General features: G+C 50.5%; 1 protein-coding gene across 1 annotated transcript in view; it reads left to right on the forward strand.

Moving 5' to 3' along the window:
- The window catches only part of LOC119973763 (protein bassoon-like), a gene marked incomplete at its 3' end in the record, with an annotated part of 474,382 nt that overhangs the window by 400,853 nt on the left and 52,366 nt on the right, over positions 1–21,163 (forward strand).

The raw sequence follows: 21,163 nt of genomic DNA on the forward strand, positions 1-21,163 counted from the left end.
GTATATGTTGGGGGGGACAGAACAACCTGGAATATACAGTAAATGATGTTTTCATGTAAACTCTTTGCACATTTATGCCAAAATCCATTTTTATTTTCATCTGTAAACTTTTACCTGTAATCAAAAGTGTAATGTCTCTGGTAAAAGAGCAGAGAGAAATTCAATACAAGCGTACAGAGTCTGTACAATAATGGATAATATCCCTCCAGTAACTCACAGGTAAGAAAGCTTAACAGATGTTTTGCATTAATTTGAATGTGTCTCAGACTGGGTCAGGTGGTCACAGCTTGCAGGCCACAGTATGCACACACCAGGGATGTACCATTGTTGATCTGGCTTGCAACATTCAACAGTTGATGAATGCAAGAAAGACTATGTTTCATATTACAGCATCCATGCAGAATGATTTCCACTCAGCTTCCCTGGTTATTTCGCATTAATATCACCATGGAATTGTTAATAGTTGTGAAGCCAAATGTTAATATGAACAATCACAAGTAGGAATTCTGCTGCTTTTCATGGTTATTCATTGCAAAAGAACTGGTTGAAAATTTATGTAATGGTTGATCCCTTCTGTTAATGAGTGGCTAGAACTCGAGATTCAGTTGTGGTTCTGGATTTATCAAAGTATCAATTGACTCTTCAAAACCATTGCAATGATAGTTTTATGAAATTATAGATTAGTGTTTGACTGTTCTAAGCTGCAGAGGAGGTGCAATTGAAATTATGCCTAACACTGTATATACAAAGTTTTTGATATTAGCTATGCTACCAGAGAAAGATACTGAGTAAAGGCCAAGTATTTCTCAGTTTGAAGCCGGACAAATGGTTGGTAAGTCTGCCTCAACTATTATAATGAAATACTTCGTGCTTCTGCTTTCTAGGCCGAAGTGTGGCGTAAAATCTGCAATTCATACTGAATAGGTGTATCAAATTTATATGTTAGAAATAAATTATTGGGGACTTCCGGTGGCAGCTATGAGGGAGTAGGTCGCACATTTGGTGGCTCCCGTTTCGGATGGGCTTTTGGACCTTTTCCCCCGAATTCTTTGAGCTTTTGAGCGCAGAACTGGAAAGCAATAGTACTCAGGCACTGAACCCATACGGAGTTGTATGGACTTAAGAAGCCAGAGGGACCGTAAACAGCAGACAAAGTGGTCACAAAAGGGCATGGTGGAGGCTGAGAGAGAGACCAATATGGCCGATGTCCAGAGCAAGGCGCCAGCCCAGCCTACAATGGAGCAGCTGTTACAGGCCATGCAGGAGGACTTTTTAGCTCTGAAGAGCGATAATTTGGAGCGCTCCTGAAGTCAATGGACCGATTGGAAAAAAGGCTGGATGATCAGGCTGAGAAGCTCCAGAAGCAGGAGAACACGGCGGAGGAGCAGGCCAACTTTTAAACGGTGGTGGACGAGGAGATTCGGAGGTTGAGGAATTAGTAAAAAATGCTCCTGGAAAGGCTGGAGGACCTGGACAACAAATCTCGCCAGCAGAATGTAAGGATCGTTGGCCTCCCGGAGGGGGCTGAGGGGCTTGATGCTGCCGCGTATGTGGAGGGTATGTTTCAGAAGTTGCTGGGGAACGAGGTAGGCAGCACGGTAGCATTGTGGATAGCACAATCGCTTCACAGCTCCAGGGTCCCAGGTTCGATTCCGGCTTGGGTCACTGTCTGTGCGGAGTCTGCACTTCCTCCCCGTGTGTGCGTGGGTTTCCTCCGGGTGCTCCGGTTTCCTCCCACAGTCCAAAGATGTGCAGGTTAGGTGGATTGGACATGATAAATTGCCATTAGTGTCCAAAATTGCCCTTGGTGTTGGGTGGGGTTACTGGGTCATGGGGATAGGGTGGAGGTGTTAACCTTGGGTAGGGTGCTCTTTCCAGGAGCCGGTGCAGACTCGATGGGCCAAATGGCCTCCTTCTGCACTGTAAATTCTATGATCTATGAGGTGTTCCCTCGCCCGCCGGTGATGGACAGGGCACACAGAGTGCAGGTGAGGCAGCCGCGATGAGGGGGTCCCGCACGAGCGATGGTGGTCCGGTTCCACAGGTACCTAGACAAAGAGCGGGTTTTGCAATGAGTCAAGTGCACATGAAGCTGTACTTGGGACAATAGCACCCTGCGTGTTTACCAAGACCTGAGTACTGAGGTGGCCAGGAGCAGGGGAGGCTATAGGCAGGTGAAGGAGATTTTGTATAAGAACAAGGTGAAGTTCGGGCTGCTTTTTTCGGCATGATTGTGGGTTACGTATGAAAGTCAGCTCCACTATTTTGAGGAACCCGAGGAGGCGATGGACTTTGTTAAGAAGCAAGGGCTGAGCAAAGAGGCTTCCGCAGGTCCATGAAGCCGGGGCTTTTCCGGGGGGTTTAGATAAAAAAAAAGTCCCGCAAAATCGGGAGCAGGAGATCTGGGCCCTCGGGAGCAGAGCGATCCGGCGGCACCCACCCCCCTTGCACAGCAGCAGAGCGCATGGCAGGACAAGCGGCGGCCTGGACCGAAGCGGGAGCCGAACCTGCAGGAAGGAAGGAATGGAGGAGCGATCAACGACCAAACCCCCACCCCCCCCCTCCCGCCCCCAGCAGGAGAGTGCATGGTGCGACGAGCGGTGGCCCGGACCAAGCAGCGGGGACCCCGACCCACCCCCCCACCGGTGGCGACCACCACGAGACAGGAACAAAGAGGGACTCCCGACCAGAAGCCTCTCTCTCTCTCTCTCTCTTTCTTGACCCTGGGTGAGTGAGGGAAAAGGAAGGAAAAAAGAACTTTTGCAAAAACAAAACTTTGAAAAGAAAACTTTTAAAGAGAGGGGGGGGGGGGGGGGGATTTCTTTTTGCACTTTTCTCTCTCACCAAAAAGGAGAGAAGGGAGGGGAAAAGAAAAAGGGAAGAAACAAAAAAAAGGGGAAAGAAATGGGGAAAAAGGGAAAAGAAAAGAAAAGGAAGGGGTGTAAAAAAATGCCAGAAGGGAGCCAAAGCAGAGGGAGAAGGGGCACCAACGGCAGATGGGACAATGAGCGAGCCAGTTCAGATGAGTTAATCAGCGCACAAAGCGGCGGAACGGCAGTATCGCCGCATCAAAAAGATCTGGGCAGACAGGTGCATTTTCTCCCGGGGCCAGGGGGGACCTGGAACTGGAAGGCAGCCTTTGCTGAGGCACTGAGGCAGCATCAGCAGGTAAACAACGCAGAGGCTAAGGCAGACATAGAGGCCGCAGTGCAGGCAGAAATGGCCAAGGCCCTGACGGAGGTGCAGCAGGCCCTGGGCAGAGCAGAGGAGAAACTAGAAGCCCAAGGGGAGAAACTGAAAGCCCAAGAGGCGACCATTAAGGAGCCAGAGAAAGCAGCGACTGACACGAGCGACCGGATCACGGCCCTGGAGAGGGAGATTGGGCACAACATAGGGGAGCCTGAAGGGCAGAGTGGACGACCAGGAAAACCACTCGAGAAGGCAGGATGTCAGGATAGTGGGCCTACCAGAGGGGATCGAGGGTAGAAACCCCACGCCATACATGGCCGAGATGCTGGGCAATGTAGTGGGGAGGGAAACCTTTCCCAACCCACCAGAAATGGACAGAGCACACCGGTCGCTGCGCCCGAAGCCCAAGGCAGGAGACCACCCGAGAACAGTTATAGCTAAACTGCACCGGTACCAAGACAGGGAAACAATCCTGCGCTGGGCCAGGAAAAACAGAACCTGCAAATGGGAAGGACACTTCATTAGAATTTAAGAGGACATTGGGGCAGACCTAGCCAGGAGACGGGCTAAATTCAGTGGAGCGAAAACAGCTCTTCACAAGAATGAAGTGCGCTTTGGTATGCTGTACCCAGCGAAACTCTGGGTCACATACCAAGAAAGAGAATACTTCTTTACAGCCTCCGCCGAAGCAAATACGTTTGTCGAGGAGCACGGGCTGGAAAACCAGCAGCTAGGGTAGAAATAAGGGGTCCCTGGCAAAGGGCAACAACACGCTGATGGGGGGGGGGAGGGGAGGGGTGAGGCAACGCCAGGGCCCCCCGCCTCCGCCACGACAAGCGCACCCTGAACAAAGAGCAAACCACTGCCCGAGGGACCGCTTCAGGTGGGAGGCCTGCGTCAGGCAGGGGATGGGGGGGGGGACCACTCAACAGAGACGTTAGAGCAAACGGGGATAGGAACAGGGGAAAGAGGGACAAAGGAGGGATATACGGGAGAGGGGGGAAAGGGAGAGACCGGGGAGGGGGGGGGGGGGGGGGGGGAACACAGGGAGGGAGAGACCGGGGAGGGGGGGGGGGGGGGTCACAGGGGGGGAGAGACCGGGGAGGGGAGACACAGGGAAGGAGGGACAAACAAGGCTAGAAAAGGAATAGGGCTACAAAGTGCCACAACCAAGGGCTCGAAACAAGGAATCGCTGCAAGCACCCACCCAGTACGGTCTCTGGGCGAAGGGAGACCCCAGAATGCAGGGGACTAGCCGCGTGGTGGATGCACAGTGGGCGGCCATGTCGGGTGTCCCCGGGATAAAGGGAAACCCCGGAGCGCAGGGACCCGACCGCATGGAGAGAGCAGTGACAGCGGCCATCCTGGACGGCCCACTAAGAAAGGGACACCCCGGAGGGCAGGGGTGCATCCACCAGGTAAGTATGGTTAATCCCACAGGAATGAGGGGGCAGAAGCCCCCCACCAGGATAGCCACCTGGAACGTAAGCGAACTCAACGGCCCAGTGAAGAGATCCAGAGTCCTCACCCACCTCAGAAACATGAGGGCCGGATAGTCTTCCTCCAAGAGACACACCTGAGAGAGCAGGACCTACTGTGGGTATTAAAGGACTGGGTGGGACAAACCTACCATTCCTGCTATGGGACAAGGGCCAGGGGGGTGGCGATACTGATTGGCAAGAGGACAATGTTTAGGGCGACAAAGACGGTCCAGGACCTGGGGGGACGGTACGTCATGGTCAGCGGGGCCCTGGATGTGGCACCAGTAGTACTAGTTAATGTGTACGCACCCACCTGGGACGACACGAGCTTCATTAAGAAGACCATGGCAGAAATCACTGACATAGCGACGCATCGACTAATCGTGTGGGGGTCTTCAACTGTGTACAGGATCCAAAGACAGACAGATCAAACCCCAAAACGGGGAAAACCTCAAGCATGGCAAGGGATCTCAGTCACTTTATGGAGTAGATGGGAGCGGTAGACCCCTGGAGGTTCGCCCACCCAGGGAAGAAGGAATTCTCCTTCTTCGCTCCAGTACACAATATACACACCAGAATTGACATCTTTGTGGTGGGGAAAATGGAACAAAGTGGAATACTCCGCAATTGTGATATCAGACCATGCTCCACACTACATGGATGTGAGGCTGGAGACGGGCAGGGCCCAACGCCCCACATGGAGGTTGGACTTTGCCCTACTAGCTGACAAGGCCTTCAATGAAAGGATATCGCGAGCCATAGCAGAGTACACAGAGAATAACCAGACCGGGGAGGTCTCACCCTCCACGTTCTGGGAAGCGCTAAAGGCCGTACTAAGAGGGGAAACCATCGCTTTCAAAGCGCGAAGAGATAGGGAGGAAAGGGCGGCTAGGCAGCAGCTGGTCGACTCCATACTGAAGGTAGACCATAAATACTCCAAGGCCCCGACTGTAGAGCTCCTGGCGGAGAGGAAAGATCAACAAAACCTTCAAGCCTTCTACCAAGGGCTGTACACCTCAGAGACCCCAATGGGGGAGTCCGGGATGAAATGGTTCCTTGATGGACTGGACATTCTGTCGTGGAGGTGAGGGGGCAGAAAACGGGGCCTGGAAGCACCACTAGCACTGGGAGAGATCATGGACAGCATTAGCTCCATGCAGGCGGGGAAGGTGCCGGGACCAGACGGGTTCCCGGCGGACTTCTACAAAAACTTTGTGACAGCACTGGCCCCGCACCTGCGGGAGATGTTCTCAGACTCGCTAGCTAGGGGCACACTGCCACCCACGCTAGCACAGGCCTCAATCTTGCTGATACCTAAGAAAGACAAAGACCCAACGAAATGTGGGTCATACAGACCCATCTCACTGCTGAACACGGATGCCAAAATACTGGCCAAAATCCTAGCCAAAAGGCTAGAAGACTGTGTACCTGAGGTGGTCGCAGAGGACTCCGTTCTGGTTGTTCTCTGTGTACTCTGCTATGACCCGCGATATCCTTTCGTTGAAGGCCTTGTCAGCTTGTAGAGCAAAGTCCAACCTCCATGTGGGGCGTTGGGCCCTGCCCATTGGGGCTTTGTCAAAGGTAGACAGCTTACCTCGAACATCAGGCGCCTGCTGAATGTGATAATGACCCCCTCCGGGGAGAGAACACCAGAGGTCATCGTCTCCCTAGATGCAGAAAAGGCCTTCGACAGAGTCGAATGGAAATACCTCATAGAGGTACTGGAGCGGTTCGGGCTTCGAACAGGGTTCACCTCCTGGGTAAAGCACCTATACAACGCTCCCATGGCGAGCGTATGGACCAACAATACCAACTCCCGATACTTCCAGCTGCACAGGGCCACCAGGCAAGGATGCCCACTGTCCCCACTGCTGTTCGTTCTAGCGATTGAACCACTAGCAATCGTGCTCAGAGCAGCAAAAAGTTGGAGGGGGATCCAAAGGGGAGGCAGAGAGCACAGTGTCTCACTCTATGCAGATGACCTGCTCCTCTACATTTCGGATCCACAGAGCAGCATGGATGGAATCATCGCGTTCCTGAAAGAGTTTTGTGCCTTCTTGGGCTACAAACTCAACATGAGCACAAGTGAGATCTTCCCAGGACACCCACAAGTAGGGGGGGGGGGGGCAGCACTAACGGGACTGCCGTTTAAACAAGCCCGACACAAATTCCGCTACCTGGGGATCCAAATAGCTCATGACTGGAAAGGGATCCACAAATGGAGCCTCGCCAGTCTGACGGAGGAAGTAAAAAAGGACCTGCAAAGATGGAACACACTCCCATTCTCCCTCGTGGGGAGAGTGCAGACGATCAAAATGAACGTACTGCCCAGGTTCCTCTTCCTGTTTAGATCCATTCCGATCTACATCCCCAAGGCCTTTTTCAAAGCGCTGGACAAACTAATCATGGCGTTTGTATGGGAGGGGGGGGGGGGGGGGGGGTGAAATTGCACGGATCCCAAAGAAGGTCCTACAAAAATCAAAATCCAGGGGGGGGGGGCTAGCCCTCCCAAACCTACAATTCTACCACTGGGCAGCAATGGCCGAGCGAATAAGGGAATGGATCAAGGATCCAGAAGCCGAGTGGGTGCGCGCGGAGGAGGCCTCCTGCATAGGGACCTCCCTCCGGGCCCTCGCCACGGCAGCACTCCCATCCCCACCCAAAAAACACTCCAGCAGCCCAGTGGTGACAGCCACCCTCCAATCCTGGAACCAACTGCGGCAGCAATTTGGCCTGACCAAAATGTCGGACAAAGCTCCCATCTGCAGCAACCATGGGTTCACACTAGCACTGACTGACGCCACCTTCAAAAGGAGGGGGCAGGACAGAGGGACACTGACAGTCAGGGACCTATACACAGACGGCAGGATCGCAGCACTGGACAAACTGACAGAGAAATTCCAGCTAGCCAGGGGGAATGAGCTAAGGTATCTCCAGCTCAAAAACTTCCTACGAAAGGAGACAAGGATGTACCCACAACCGCCACGACAGACACCACTGGGAGAACTACTGGATGCAAGCATACTAGATAAAGGAAACTGTAGTGACATGTATGACCGACTGATAGAAAGGACCGACATCGTACTGGACGCAACAAGAAAGAAAGTGGAGGATGACCTGGGGATTGAGATAGGGTGGGGACTCTGGAGCGAAGCACTGCATAGGGTCAACTCCACCTCCACGTGCGCAAGGCTCAGCCTGACGCAACTAAAAGTGGTACATAGAGCCCACTTAACAAGAACCTGTATGAGTAGGTTCTTCCCGGAGTTGAAGGATGGATGTGAACGGTGCCAAGGAGGCCCGGCCAACCACAACCACAAGTTCTGGTCTTGCCCCAGACTTGCAGGATACTGGACAGCCTTCTTCGAGGCAATGTCCAAAGTGGTGGGGATGAGGGTGGAGCCATGCCCGAAAGTGGCGGTCTTCAGGGTTTCGGACCAGCAAGGTCTATTCCTGGGGAGGCGGGCGGACGCCCTTGCCTTTGCCTCCTTGATCGCCTGCTGTAGAATCCTGTTGGGCTGGCGGTCAGCAGCACCACCCAAAGCTGCAGACTGGCTGTCCGACCTCGCGGAATCTCTCCAAATGGAGAAAATCAAATTCGCCATCCGAGGGTCAGACGACGGCTTCCACAGAACGTGGGAGCCATTTATGCAATTGTTCCGGGACCTGTTTGTGGCCAACGAACAAGTGGAAGAATAGCCAGGTAGCCAAGAATCAGGGGAAAGCAGCCAAAGCATGAGAGGGAGAGATAGACCGGGAGAGGGGGGAGGTCAGCTAAACCTAAGAGGAAAGAAAGGCAAACCACAGGAGGATGGGGGGTGGGTGGAGGGAAGAGATAGGGAACAAGAGAGGAGAACCAGGGAGGTGGGAGGGAGGCAGGGAAATGAGAGCCGGAAGGAAGGCACAGGATACAATAACGAACATGGCATCTCCAGGAGTAGGGAACGAGGAGAATAAAGACGGGAGGAACGGCGGAAGTGGAGGTGAGCGCGAGACGGCAGCGAGATCCGTCCGGGAGCAGCAAGCGACAAGACCAACACCAACACATTTGAGTATTGCCCACTGTAATTGTTTCTCCGGCACCCAAATGTATATTTACCTCCCCAGTCTCCGTTCCCCCCCCCCCCCCTGCAAAAAGTCACCTACTTATGTGCTGTAAATAATTCTGCCAGGTGTACAGAGTTGCTGCTGTTGAGCTGGTGCACAATACCCTACCAGTTATTCTATTTTATTTTATTTTTTATTGTTTTTTTTATATTATTCACTATTTTCTTTTCTTTGGTATGTTGGAATGTGCCCTTCTCTTCTATATATGTGTATGTTTCTTATCCTGTGTACATAACGGTAAATATACTTTGTTCAAAAACCCAATAAAAAAGTTTATATAAAAAAAAGAAGCAAGGGCTGGCCCTGAGCTGAGGACTCTTGGACTCATGGTAGAACTTTTGAGTCTATTTTGTTTCTCGCTGTGAGAGATGCTTGCATGCTTGGGTCCGTTTTTTTTCGTTTTTTCGACCTTTTTAGGTTGATATATTTTGTTTGCGATGTGTTTTTCTTCTTCTTTATTGTGGTTTCCTTGAATGTTTCCTTTTTGGGTTTCTTGTTTTGTTGGAGTTCTGGTAGGGGGAAAACATAAAAAAGGAAGATAATTAAAAAGATGCGGTTTCGATGGGGGTTTCGGGGGAATTTTTTGCAATCTTTTTCTCTTTTTCTGTGTTTAGAGGGGAAGGGCTGAGAGCGCCTGGTACCTCTTATCTCTATTTGCTTGATTTAAATTGCACTATTGTTGGGGATGTTTCTGACTTGTATAGAGTTTTTGTTTAAGAAGGGCCGGTTTGAGGAAGTGGTATGCATGGGTCGGGGGGGAGGGGAGCCAGGGAACAATGGGTGAGAGATGCGCTGGTGCCGAAGCTGGCAGCCACCAGGCTAGCTTGGTGGGCTAGTCAACGGACGCCAGGTGGGGGTGTTCATATAGTTAAATTAGAGCATTGGTTAGGTGGTAGGATGGTGTTCTGGGGGGGGGGGGGGGGGGGAGGGGTGAGTTGATCTGCTGACGAGGATGGAAATTGGACATGGCAACAGTGAGGAGGTCATGGGTGGAGCTGGCCAGGAGGTGGGCCAGAGGATGCACGACACATGGCTGGGGGGCTGGCCAAAGAAAGGGGATGGCTGATCGGCAAATGGGGGGGGTTCCAAGTGCCCCCCAACCAGGCTAGTCACCTGGAATGTTAGAGGGCTAAACGGGCCAGTGAAGAAATGCGCGTGCGTTCGCGCATTTGCGGGTTCTGAAGGCAGATGTAGTCGTGCTGCGGGGGACGCACCTGAAAGTGGCAGACCAGGTTAGGCTAAGGAAGGGTTGGGTTAGTCAGGTCTTTCATTCGGGGCTCGACACTAAGACTAGGGGGGTTGTGATCCTGATTAATAAAAGTGTACATTTTGACGCAGAGGGTACAGTTGCGGATGGTGGCGGCAGATTTGTTATGGTTAGGGGTAAGCTGAAGGGGTGAGAGTAGTCTTGGTCAGTGTGTATGCCCCTAATTGGGACAATGTGGATTTTATCAGGAGGTTGCTAGGGAAGATCCCGACTTGGACTTGTGCAAACTGATCATGGGAGGGGACTTTAACACAGTCTTGAACCCAAGCCTGGATCGGTCGTGTTCAAAAACGGACAGGTTGCCAGCGATGGCAAAGGAACTGAGAGGGTTCATGGAGCAAATGGGGGAAGCGGATCCGTGGAGATTTAGCCGGCCGTCGGCAAAGGTGTTTTCGTACTACTCCCACATCCAGAAGGTGTATTCCCGAATTGATTTCTTTGTCATGAGTAGGGACTTGCTGGTTGGGATGGTGGGGGCAGAATATTCGGCAATTGCCATATCGGACCATGCTCCGCACTGGGTAGATCTATAGATTTGTACAGATAGCTTTCAGCGCCTACAATGGAGGTTGGAAGTTGGATTGCTTGCAGACGAGGCGGTGTGTGAGAGAGTCAGGAGATGCCTGCAGAATTAGCTGCAGGTAAATGATACCGGTGAAGTCTCAGCAGCGGTGCTCTGAGAGGCACTGAAGGCAGTGGTGAGAGGGGAGCTGATCTCAATTAGGGCTCAGAGGGACAGGACAGACGGGGCAGAAACGGACCGACTGGTTAAGGAAATTTTACAGACGGACAGGAGCTATGCGGGGTCCCCGAGGCCAGAGTTACTCAGGAAACGACAGAGGCTGCAGGCCGAGTTCGGGGTGCTGACTACAGGCAAGGCCCTAGAGCAGCTTAGAAAGGTAAAAGGAGCGATATATGAGCATGGAGAGAAGGCCACCGGAATGCCCGCGCAACAGCTAAGGAAGAGAGAAGCGGCTGGGGGGATGGGAAGGATAGCGGATGGGAAGGGAAATCTGGTGGGGGACCCGGCAGGGCTGAACAAGGTGTTTAGGGACTTTTATGGTAAGCTATTCACTTCGGAACTCCCCAGGGGACCAGAGGGGATGAGGCGATTCCTGGACGGACTGACCTTCCCAAGAGTGGGTAGGGGGTTGGTAGACAGATGGAGGCCCTGGTCAGGATCGAAGAGGTATTGAGGGGCCTGAAGGTCATGCAGTCGGGTAAAGCCCCAGGGCCGATGGGTATCTGGTGGAGTTTTATAAAAAGTTTGCCGAGATAGTGGGGCCGGTGCTGGTCAGTGTATTTAACGAGGGAAGAGACAGAGTGGTTCTACCCTCGACGATGTCGCAGGCCACTATTTTGCTTATTCTGAAACGGGATAAAGTCCCAGAGGCTTGTGGGTCTTACAGGCCGATATCTTTCATCAGCGTGGACGCTAAGTTACTGGCCAAGATCTTGGCGACTAGAATTGAGGACTGTGTACCGGACATAATTGTGGAGGACCAAACTGGGTTCGTAAAGGGTAGGCAACTGGTGGCCAATCTAAGAAGGCTGCTTAATGTGATTATGATGCCCCCGGAAAGTAGGGAGGCAGAGATAGTGGTAGCTATGGATGTGGAAAAGGCTTTTGACCGGGTCGAGTGGGACTATCTGTGGGAGGTGCTGGGACGGGTTGGGTTCGGGGAGGGGTTCATTGACGGGGTTAGGCTGTTATATCAGGCCCCAGAGGCTAGTGTAAGGACAAACAGGACGACATCAGGGGGTGGGGGGGACATAAAGTCTCGTTATACGTGGATAACCAGCTGTTATATGTATCGGACCAATGGCGGGATGGACGGTATCATGGAAACCCTGAGGGAATTTGGCCGGTTTTCAGGATCTAAATTGAATATGCCTAAGAGCGAGTTGTTCGTAATTCAGGCGAGGAGGCAGGAGAGTAGGGTGAAGGGGTTGCCGTTCAGGCTGGTGGGAGAAAGCTTCAGATACTTGGGGATACAGGTGGCACGGGACTGGGGCAATTTGCATAAGCTCACCCTGACCCAACTGGCGGAACGAGTGAGGGAGGAGGCTCGGAGTTGGGATGCGCTCCCGCTGTCACTAGCGGGGAGGGTGCAGACTGTCAAGATGACGATTCTCCCGAGATTCTTGTTCATATTTCAGTGTCTCCCCATTTTCATCCCGAGGTCCTTCTTTAAGAGGCTGAATAAAAGTATCCTGGGATTTGTCTGGGCAGGGAAGTCCCCGCGTGTGAGGAAGGTGATTCTCGAAAGGAACAGAGGGGAAGGGGGGCTGGCGTTGCCGATCTTCAGCAACTACTACTGGGTGGCCAACATAGCGATGATAAGGAAATGGATGGTGGGTACGGGGTCGGTTTGGGAGTGGATGTTGGCTGCTTAGTGCAGGGGCACCAGTTTGCCGGCCCTGGTTACGGCGCCTCTGCCGCTCCCGCCGGCGCGTTACTCCACCAGCCCTATCGTGGTAGCGGCTCTTCGGACCTGGGGCCAGTGGAGGAGGCATATAGGGGAAGTGAGAGCATCGGTGTGGACCCCAATCTGCGGCAATCACCGATTTGCCCCAGGGAACATGGACGGTGGGTATCAACTGTGGCGGAGGGCGGGGATTGCGACTGTGGGTGATCTGTTCTTGGAAGGGAGCTTCCCGAGCATGAGGAGAAGTTTGGGCTGGCGGGAGAGAATTACTTTAGATACTTACAGGTGTGGGATTTTGTGCACAGGCTGGTGCCGTCCTTTGCACGCCTCCCGCTAAAGGGGAGACAGGACAGGGTGGTATCGAGGGGAGAGGTAGGTGAGGGTAGCGTCTCAGATATTTATAAAGAACTAATGAGAACAGAGGATACACAGACTGAGGACCTGAAGCTTAAGTGGGAAGAGGAGCTTGGGGGGTGGGGGGGAGATGGAGGACGGTATTTGGGCAGAAGCTCTGAGCAGAGTAAACAGGACCGCAACATGCACCAGGCTCAATCTGATCCAGTTTAAAGTTGTGCACCGGGCCCACATGATGGTGGCCTGGATGAGCAAATTCTTCGGGCTAGAGGACAAGTGTGCCAGATGCGCCGATGGGCCGGCTAATCACGTGCACATGTTCTGGTTGTGCCCTAAACTCAGGGGGTATTGGCAGGGATTCGCGGACATCATGTCCCGGGTTTTGAAAACTGGGATGGTAATGAGTCCTGAGGGGGCAAGCTTTGGGGTGTCGGAGGACCCAGGAGGAGAAGGAGGCCGACGTCTTGGCCTTTGCTTCCCTGGTAGCCCGGCGACGAATACTGTTGGCATGGAGGGACTCAAGGCCCCCGAAGACCGAAGTATGTCTATCGGACATGCAGACATGGCGAGCTTTCTCGGTCTAGAGAAAGTTAAGTTCGCCTTGAGAGGTTCACTATCGGGGTTCGCCCGGAGGTGGAAGCCATTCCTTGACTTCTTTGCGGAGAATTAATAGTCAGCAGGGGGTAGGGGACTAGGATAGAGTAGAGTAGGTGGTGATTTAGGTAGGTCCTTGCGAGAATGGAGTTGTGGTTTGTACTATGTGCTATTTGCTTTTCTTTTTGTACAGTACTATACAATGTCATTGTTTTATATGCCAAAACTACCTCAAAATTGTTTATTTAAAAAAAAAAATTATCATGTTTCGAAGAGTCATTTATCTATAGTAGGTTTGCAGTGTTGATACAGGCAATCCACCTGTTAGCAGTTTTGAGTTTTACGCTATTCACGCATGATCTAATTTTTCATTTAATGTCAAAAATATGGTTTAAATCCATTTTAATGTTACTGACTGCTTTTGACCCAATACGCTACAATGAACAGAAAAGTTCCATTCTTCATTAACCCATGTTGAGTTCTGCTGGCTGCAAGAGAGCAATATTCTTCAAATGTATGACAGACCCTGACATATAAATGCTGAGTGCCCTGCTTAAAAAGAAAGCCTCCAACTTTTGGAATTTGTGTAGCTTGCTAAATTTGTTGTTGCTTGTGATATTTCAGTGTGATACACAATGATTCCTGGATAATTATCGTCACTTATTAGGCATTGTAATTAAGATTCAAACTAAAGCTTTGTTACTCTCCTGAGTGATTAGCTCATTCTGAATCAGGAATTACACGTAATTCACTTAAGGGAAAGAAATTCCAGCAAGGGACTGGAATAAAGGTAAGCAATATCAAATACAAAGAGGTGAGAAAAATACAAAACCGATGAATGGAGGTTATGATCCATCTTGGCCTCCACCTGAGAACTCACCATCATGGATGCCAGTCTTCAGCCAATTTGATTTGTTCTGCATCATGTCAAGAAGCACCTGAGCACACAGGATACAGCAAAGACTATGGACTCTGATAACATCCCACTGTAATTCTGAAGGCCTGTGCTCCAGAATTGGCACATTTCTAGCCAAGCTGTCCTCGTGCACTTGAAAAACTGGCATCTACCTGACAAAATAGCACACAAGACCACTCCCAACAAGAGTGGGTTGAGTCACCACCTCTTGACTTTCAATGCCATTACCATCACTGATTCCCTGCCCTCAGAATCTTGGGTTACCATTTCTCAGAAACATAACTGGGCTAGCCATATAGAAATGTAAGTCTAAAAGCAGGTCTGAAGCAGGGTATTCGGCATCGAGTAACAAGTGCTAGCCGAGCCAGCAATGCCAACATCTCATGAATGCATGAATAAAACAAACCTCTTGACGTTGTAGTCCCTAATTAGTACAATGATCCCATCCCTTCTTCCTTCACTGTCCTTTCTGATTGGAACATAGAAAAATACAGCACGGTGGCGCAGAGGGTTAGCCCTGTTGCCGCACGGCGCTGAGGTCCCAGGTTCGATCCCGGCTCTGGGTCACTGTCCGTGTGGAGTTTGCACATTCTCCCCGTGTTTGCGTGGGTTTCACCCCCACAACCCAAAGATGTGCAGGGTAGGTGGATTGACCATGCTAAATTGTCCCTTAATTGGAAAAAATGAATTGGGTACGCTAAATTTTTAATTTTTTTTTTAAATACAGCACAGAACAGCCCCTTCGGCCCACGATGTTGTGCCGATCCTTTGTCCTAGATTAAAAACAAATTAATCTACACCCCATCGTTCTACCGTAATCCATGTACCTATCCAATAGCCGCTTGAAGGTCCCTAATGTTTCCGACTCAACTACTTCCACAGGCAGTACATTCCATGCCCCCACTACTCTCTGGGTAAAGAGCCTACCTCTGACATCCCCCCTATATATTCCACCATTCACCTTAAATTTATGTCCCCTTGTAATAGTTTGTTCCACCCAGGAAAAAAGACTCTCACTGTCTACTCTATCTGTTCCCCTGATCATCTTATAAACCTCTATCAAGTCGCCCCTCATCCTTCTCTGTTCTAATGAGAAAAGGCCCAGCACCCACAATCTTTCCTTGTAAGACCTACTCTCCATTCCAGACAACATCCTGGTAAATCTCCTGTGCACCTTTTCCAAAGCTTCCACATCCTTCCTAAAATGAGGCGACCAGAACTGCACACAGTACTCCAAATGTGGCCTTGCCAAGGTTTGTACAGCTGCATCATCATCTCCCGGCTCTTAAATTCAATCCCTCAGCTAATGAACGCTAGCACACCATAGGCCTTCTTCACTTGAGTGTCAACTTTCAAAGATCTATGAACATAGACCCCGAGATCTCCCTGCTCCTGCACATTGCCAAGAACCCTACCGTTAACCCTGTATTCCGCATTCATATTTGTCCTTCCAACCTCACACTTTTTAGGGTTAAGCTCCATCTGCCACTTCTCAGCCCAGCTCTGCATCCTATCTATGTCTCTTTGTAGCCGACAACAGCCCTCCTCACTATCCACAACTCCACCAATCTTTGTAGCATCTGCAAATTTACTGACCCACCCTTCAACTCCCTCATCCAAGTCATTAATGAAAATCACAAACAGCAGAGGACCCAGAACTGATCCCTGCGGAACGCCACTGGTAACTGGGCTCCAGGCTGAATATTTTCCATCCACCACCACTCCCTGACTTCTATCAGTTAGCCGGTTCGTTATCCAACTGGCCAAATTTCCCACTATCCCATTCCTCCCTACTTTCTGCATAAGCCTACCATGGGGAACCTTATCAAATGCCTTGCTAAAATCCATGTACACTACATCCACTGCTTTACCTTCATCCACGTGCTTGGTCACCTCCTCAAAGAATTCAATAAGACTTGTGAGGCAAGACCTACCCCTCACAAATCCGTGCTGACTATCCCTAATCAAGCAGTGTCTTTACAGATGCTCAGAAATCCTATCCCTCAGTACCCTTTCCATTACTTTGCCTAACACCGAAGTAAGACTAACTGTCCTGTAATTCCAAAGGTTATCCCTATTCCCTTTTTTGAACAGGGGCACAACATTCACCACTCTCCAATCCCCTGGTACCACCCCTGTTGACAGTGAGGAGGAAAAGATCATTGCCAACGGTTCAGCAATTTCATCTCTTGCTTCCCATACAATCCTTGGATATATTGCGTCAGGCCCGTGGGGACTTGTCTATCCTCAAATTTTTCAAAATGCCCAACACATCTTCCTTCCTAACAGTCTGTTTCACACTGTCCTCTCCGACAAAATGGCCCCTCATTCGTAAATACTGAAGAAAAGTACTCGTTCAAGACCTTTCCTATCTCTTCAGACTCGATACACAATCTCATGTACTGTCCTTGATCGGACCTACCTTCGCTCTGATCATTCTCATATTTCTCACATATGTGTAAAAGGCCTTGGGGTTTTCCTTAATCCTACCCGCCAAGATTTTTCATGCCCTCACTTAGCTCTCCTAATCCCTTTCTTCAGTTCCCTCCTGGCTATCTTGTTCCCTCCAGTGCCCTGTCTGAACCTTGTTTCCTCAGCATTACATAAGTATCCTTCTTCCTCTTAACAAGACATTCAACCTCTCTTGTCAACCATGGTTTCCTCACTCGACCATCTCTTCCCTGCCTGACAGGGACATACATATCAAGGACAAGCAGTATCTATTCCTTGAACAAGTTCTACATTTCAATTGTGTCTTTCCCTGACAGCCTATGTGCCCAACTTATGCACTTCAGTTCTTGTCTGACAGCATCGTATTTACCCTTCCCCCAATTGTAAACCTTGCCCTGTTGCACGCACCTATCCCTCTCCATTACAAAAGTGAAAGTCACAGAATTGTGGTCACTATCTCCATAATGCTCCCCCACTAACAAATCTATCACTTGCCCTGGTTCATTACCAAGTACCAAATCCAATATGGCCTCCCCTCTGGTCGGACAGTCTACATACTATGTTAGAAAAACTTCCTGGACACAATGCACAAACACCACCCCATCCAAACTATTTGATCTAAAGAGTTTCCACTCAATATTTGGCAAGTTGAAGTCACCCATGACTACTACCCTGTGACTTCTGCACCTTTCCAAAATCTGTTTCCCAATATGTTCCTCCACATCTCTGCTGCTATTGGGGGGCCTATAGAAAACTCCCAACAAGGTGACTGCTCATTTCCTATTTCTGACTTCAACCCATACTACATCAGTGGGCAGATCCTCCTCGAACTGCCTTTCTGCAGCTGTTATACTTTCTCTAATTAACAATGAAACCCCCCCCCACCTCTTTTACCACCCTCCCTAATCTTATTGAAACATATATAACCAGGAACCTCCAACAACCATTTCTGTTCCAAGTTTCCGTGATGGCCACCACATCATAGTCCCAAGTACCGATCCATGCCTTAAGTTCACCCACCTTATTCCTGATGCTTCTTACGTTGAAGTATACATACATTCCCCTGCCAAATTAGTTTAAACCCTCCCGAAGAGTACTTGAAAACCTCCCTACCAGGATATTGGTGCCCCTCTGGTTCGGATGCAACCCGTCCTGCCTGTACAGGTCCCACCTTCCCCAGAATGCGCTCCAATTATCCAAATACCTGAAGCCTCCCTCCTACACCATTCCTGCAGCCACGTGTTCAACTGCACTCTCTCCCTATTCCTAGCCTCGCTATCATGTGGCACCGGCAACAAACCAGAGATGACAACTCTGTCAGTCCTGGCTTTTAACTTCCAGCCGAACTCCCTAAACGCGTTTATTACATCCACACCCCTTTTCCTACCTACGTCGTTGGTACCAATGTGCACCACGACTTCTGGCTGCTCACCCTCCCCCTTAAGGATCCTGAAGACACCATCCGAGACATCCCTGGCCCTGGAACCCGGGAGGCAACAAACCTTCCGGGAGTCTCGCTCGCGACCACAGAAACTCCTATCTATTCCCCTAACCATTGAGTCTCCTATCACTATTTCTTTTCTATTCTCCCCCCTTCCCTCTGAGCCCCAGAGCCAAACTCAGTGCGAGAGACCTGGCCGCTAGGGCCTTCCCCCGGTAGGTCATCCCCCCCCCCAACAGCATTGAAAACAGGTATACTTGTTTTGAAGGGGAATGGCCACGAGGGATCCCTGCACTGTCTGCCCATTTGCTTTCTTTCCCCTGACTGTAACCCAGCTACTCTTATCCTGTACCTTGGGTGCAGTTACCTCCCTGTAACTCTTGCCTATTGCCCCTCTTCCTCTCGGATGATCCGAAGTTCACCCAGCTCCAGCTCCAGTTCCCTAACACGGTCTCTGAGGAGCTGGAGTTGGGTGCAGTTCCTGCAGGTATAGTCAGCGAGGACACCGGTGGTATCCCTCACCACCCACATCCTACAGGAGGAGCATGCAACTGCCCTAGCCTCCATCCCCTCTTACCTTACAGAATATAGCTGCCCTGTGAACCAACTGGAACTCTGCCCTCCGTCTCTGCTCCCAGTCAGCTGCACTCTCTGTAAACTCCCGGCTCCCTTCACACTCTTTGAGGAAATGTAGGAAATGAAATGAAAGGAACACCTTACTCCCTCCTCACCTAACTCCCTCAGTCACCAAACTCTCACTATAGCACTCAAATGCAGCCAAATTCAGCACTCAGTGCAAACAAATTATATCATTACTGGCAATACTTTAGTTTCTAGTGCAGCTCTTCATGTAGCCTTGTTCAATTATTCCTATGGAGTCATTCCTCAATGTTGTTTATTGTCGTCAGTTACCCAATCTTAATCAGGATGCTGAGTACTCTGCTGCGAAGGCAACTTAATTTATCTTGGGCAGTTGTTCCTTTTCTTTCCTTTTTACCTGTGTTTTACAACTTCCTTATTTTTAATTTGATGTAAGTTGGGAAGAATGTGGGCCCTAAGCCAGACAGAGATCTGATGGGACTAGAGCTGGAACCAGTGCTGGTGCAGCAGCAACAGGAGTGGGATAGATTGGATTGGAGATGGTGCAGGAGCATTCGGAATGGGATGGACTGGGCTGGAGATGGTGCAGGAATATTCAGAGTGAGATGGACTGGGCTGGAGATGGTGCAGGAGCATTCGGAATGGGATGGACTGGGCTGGAGATGGTGCAGGAGCATTCAGAGTGGGATGGACTGGGCGGGAGATGGTGCAGGAGCATTCGGAGTGGGACGGATTGGGCGGGAGATGGTGCAGGAGCATTCGGAGTGGGATAGATTGGATTGGAGATGGTGCAGGAGCATTCGGAGTGGGATGGATTGGGCTGGAGATGGTGCAGGAATATTCAGAGTGGGATGGACTGGGTTGGAGATGGTGCAGGAATATTCAGAGTGGGATGGACTGGGCTGGAGATGGTGCAGGAGCATTCGGAGTGGGATGGACTGGGCTGGAGATGGTGCAGGAGCATTCGCAGTGGGACGGATTGGGCTGGAGATGGTGCAGGAATATTCAGAGTAATATGTACTAAGCTAGAGATGGTGCAGGAACATTCGGAGTGGGATGGATTGGGCTGGAGATGGTGCAGGAGCATTCGGAATGGGATGGACTGGGCTGGAGATGGTGCAGGAGCATTCGGAGTGGGATGGATTGGGCTGGAATGGTGCAGGAGCATTCGGAGTGGGATAGATTGGATTGGAGATGGTGCAGGAGCATTCGGAATGGGATGGACTGGGCTGGAGATGGTGCAGGAATATTCAGAGTAATATGTACTAAGCTAGAGATGGTGCAGGAACATTCGGAGTGGGATGGATTGGGCGGGAGATGGTGCAGGAGCATTCGGAGTGGGATGGATTGGGCTGGAGATGGTGCAGGAGCATTCGGAATGGGATGGACTGGGCTGGAGATGGTGCAGGAATATTCAGAGTGAGATGGACTGGGCTGGAGATGGTGCAGGAATATTCAGAGTAATATGTACTAAGCTAGAGATGGTGCAGGAACATTCGGAGTGGGATGGATTGGGCTGGAGATGGTGCAGGAGCATTCGGAGTGGGATGGATTGGACATCCAGGTGATGCAGCAGGGCCAAAAGAATGGATCATAAAAGCAGGTATGGCTATGCTGAAGGATGGGGTGTGCTAAGGTGGACTCGGGTTGCATGATAATTGTATGGTACCCTCCAGTGCCAGCAAAATTCCAAATCCGTTTGATTACTTTTTTAAAGAATTCATCAGGTCGCAAATTTGTTTCTTAAAGTTACAAATTCATACAAAATCTAAATATGTCACTGAATGCCTAACTCAATGCATGGCACCAAATACAAGAACAATGAGTAGATAACTGAAATTGTCACATTGGTAAGAAATCAATCAGTTTCATATACAACACAAAGCACTTAAAAATATGGCAGGAATCTGTGCGACACGGTGGCACAATGGTTAGCACCGGGTTCAATTCCGGCCTTGGGTAACAGTCTGTTTGGAATTTGCACATTCTCCCCGTGTCTGCATGTGTTTCCTCCGGGTGCTCCGATTTCCTCCCGCAGTCCAAAGATATGCAGGTTAGGTGGATTGGCCATGATAAATTGACCCTTAGTGTTCATGGATATGAAGGTTTGGTTAAGGGATTATCGGGAAGTGTATTTGGGTGGAGTGCTCTTTCGGAGTATTGCTGCAGACTCGATGGGCCGAACGGCCTCCTTCTGCACTGTCGGGATTCTATAAATCTCAGTTGGCCCCCTGAGTCAGGGAAGCTACTAAAAATCAAGGTCTTTAACTACTATCAATCTATCCTTGCTGAGAACTGTGGGTGGAATTTTAACTGAGAGTGCCATTCCTAATG

The sequence above is a fragment of the Scyliorhinus canicula genome, chromosome 11, assembly GCF_902713615.1.
Source record: "Scyliorhinus canicula chromosome 11, sScyCan1.1, whole genome shotgun sequence".
In the NCBI taxonomy this organism is placed as follows: Eukaryota; Metazoa; Chordata; class Chondrichthyes; order Carcharhiniformes; family Scyliorhinidae; genus Scyliorhinus; species Scyliorhinus canicula.